This window comes from Centroberyx affinis, unplaced genomic scaffold, assembly GCF_046629955.1.
Source record: "Centroberyx affinis isolate AG114_WGS23_722 - 3 ecotype Tasmania unplaced genomic scaffold, CSIRO-AGI_Caff_v1 ptg000701l_1, whole genome shotgun sequence".
Classification (NCBI taxonomy): domain Eukaryota; kingdom Metazoa; phylum Chordata; class Actinopteri; order Beryciformes; family Berycidae; genus Centroberyx; species Centroberyx affinis.
In genome coordinates, this window is record NW_027279320.1 from 178,585 (window position 1) to 182,024 (window position 3,440).

The window sequence follows — 3,440 nt, forward strand, 5'->3', positions numbered from 1 at the left end:
AACTACTTCGAAAAATGCTAATAAGTGGTAATCCGCGATGCCCTTTTTTTTTTTTTTTTGGCACGTTTTGTTGGTGCTAAGCAGTCATTGCTGTGGTGTTTTTGCACTGCACTTCCCAGAGATCAGCCCAGTACTGTACTGTACTGCCATTACTGTTAATGAAGTTTGAGTTTCTATAGGTGGCTCATGCTCACTATCTTCTTATATTTATTCCAAACAAACCGGAAACATAAAATGCATCACTTCCCGTGTGCCAGAGGATTTTTCCTAGGAAAGACCTACCAGATATCGAGTGTTTAGAACAACAAATGAGCTGACTATGAGTTCAATCACTATTGTGTTATATCAATTGGCAATCGAGAGTAGGAAGATATTTATTTATTTGAAAATATCGTGGATTATTACTTTGAAACTTCAAAATGGCACAGTTGGTGGTCTTATCCCAGTTGGTGGTCTTATCCCACAAAGCCATCCTGACTCCATAGGCCCTTATTAACATAACACTTTAATGAAGATTGAAAAGAAACCCACAGCTCTGTGATACAAGTGAAAGCACACCTCAACCCTGGCATCAACTCAAAGGACCTTCAGAAGACGACCAGACTCAACAACCAAACAAACGACAATGAGACTTCTTGGAATTAATCATTACTGACTTGAATATGTACATATGTACTGGAATGTACCAACGAAAATTTGCATTTACAGACTGTTACCCATTTCAATTTGGGTGGCGATTGATGAGATTAGTCTAAACAGAATTCATATTAAGATCAGAAAGATCACACCCTCTGGCTCCTACTCCACATACCCATAATATAGTATACTACTTACTTGCATGTCTAACAAATGAAGAAAAACACATTGGTAACATAAAACACTGAGGCCCAGATTCACAAAGTGTTTGCGTAAGGAAGAGCGCTATATCATCAGAATGACCAAAATCAGAAAGTCAATAGCATGGCTAACCATGTGTGATGAGTGGAAAGCTGCCTAATAGTGCTGGTCAAAAAGTAAAGCCTCTATGCCTGTCATGGCCATATGCAAATTCTATGTACTGTAAATATCATTATTTTGTCCACGTAATAGTTATTTGTAGGCAAGACCATGCAAATCGAGATTTCACCGAATTCACTAAGACTTCACAACAGCTCCCCCAGATTATTGTACCACATATAAGATCCAATGAAAGGTGATGTAAAGACTTTGAACAGAGTTTGTCCATTCAGGCTGCTATCACTGGCTGCAAGACACAAGCATCGTTCCCAGCAAGTCAGGCAAGCAAGGGAGAGAGTTTTCTCTCCTCGAATCTCAGACCAGGGTCCAGCTGCATAAAGCTAGTTTAAGACTGGTCTAAGCCTTAGACTGGTCTTAGATTCTCACGTTGGACTAGGCTAATTAAATATTACTTAAATATTAAGACTGACTTATTTTGAGGTAGGAAAGTTAGCCACCTTCCCCCCAATCTCAGAACCCATTGTCTATCGGTCTGACAACAATTAGACTCTGGGGGCGACAATATTTCGGGGTTTCCGGTGTAGCCACCGGTCATTGTTTACAGTCCGATTAGCAACTTGAGACGCGAGAGTCGAACGTTTCTCCCCACAATATACAAACATCGATACTTTTTGTAGGTGTTTTATGTCCAGACGACATTTCGGCTAATCTCTATAAACAGATATCTGCCTATGAGACGTCGTCTCTCAACTCCAACTCCGTTCTCAAGTCTCAAGTTGCTAATCGGACTGTAAACAATGACCGGCGCACGGAAGAGGAAGTCTTGGCCTAATCGTCGTCAGACTGATAGACGATGGGTTCCGAGATTGCCTTCCCCCTGGCTAACCTTGAGTTAAGAATTAAGTCGGCCTAACTGTCAGAGTGGGAAGTTTAAATACTATTTCATAAAAGATGGCAAATCTCTGGTTTTTGGAAAGAGCCTGAAGAAGAGACAGATTCTTTAGAGACAGAAACGTTAGAGATCTACAACAATCAAGAAGTAGTATGAACATGTGTCTATAGCAAGTTTGACTTAAGGTCACATTTAAGTCTAAGACTAGGTCTATCTTTATGCAACTGGCCCCTGATCAGAGAAATCTCCAATTATAAAGGGGTTTTAGAGCACAAGGGTGCCAGCCTTGGTGGATTAGTCTAATAGCTGGACTTGCGCTTGCAATTGATAATGAAGGGACTATTTGCTTACGCAGTGCTCTTTGTATTGACTTGATTTGCATGAATTTCTTAGTGAACAAGACGGAAACTCTCCACTCTTAGCTCAAGCAACTGAGATGCAAAAAACAGCGCAAATTGCCTCACAACGCAATCTCAGTGTATCTGGACCGCAGTGTTCTGCTTTTATCTCTTTGTATAAAATATCTATGGCTTCGTCTCTACTTTGAGGGAAACGCTGGACTTCATGAAGTGTTAAACGATATGACTTTGGGGGTGGTGGAGTATCTTACAAAGGATATAGTATGTTGTGGAATGCTATCAAACACTGACAACTTGGAGCAGCTGGCTCATAAATCTAGTTTTGTGTTATGTGTGGTTGGTACATCATAGTCGACTATGAAATGCTGTAATATAGGACGTTTTCATGGAATTGACCTCTTATGATTCCGCCTTTCTTGAAATGATGTATCTTCAGCTCACATATGGGTAACACCGTTTATGAAGCTCTTAATACATTCGGTGCATGAGTGAGAGCTGTTTCATGAAACTGACTGGAGTTCGAGATAGGTCCCCCCCCTCCCATTTTATTTTAACATGGACAAAATGGAGGTGCTAGCAACTGTAGCTGCATTGTCTCAACAATATAAAGTGCATCGGTTGAATCTATCCCTGTCAGTAGATTGAGAGTCCAGTACGGAACCATATAGCTCCAGGCAATCAGACCTTGTTGTCTCAATCAGTCACCAAATCTCCCAGTAATAGCCGTGCTGTGGTGGCTGATGTTTGAGCTTCATATTTTACATTTCACCAGTCCGTATTTATGCCCCGTGGGTGAGAGAGCTTGTTTTTACCTGCAGAGATTTCACGTCCAAGTGGATCTTGGTGATGGCGCCAGAGTGTTTGCTCTGTCTCTAGTGCCTTCACTTTGCTTCACCTTCATTTTGTCAGCAGTGAGGTTCCAAATATATATATTTATATGGCACATAATGGGAACATGACAAAGGGTCCTATGTTCCCAGGGTCCTATGTTCCCCAGTTTTAGGGTTAGGGTTTGGGTTAGGGTTAGTAGGGTTAGGGTTAGGGTTAGAGACCCTCAAAATCAAATAAAATGATAACCATTGGTTTTGTTGTGTTTATATAGCTGTTTTGAAGCCTTGTTCCAATTAAAAAAACTGGATAATATTTATGAGATATTTTAACTTGAAACGGGTCAAATTTGACCCGAACACAATAGGAGGGTTAATGTGTGTTAACAGAATATTGAAATGGGG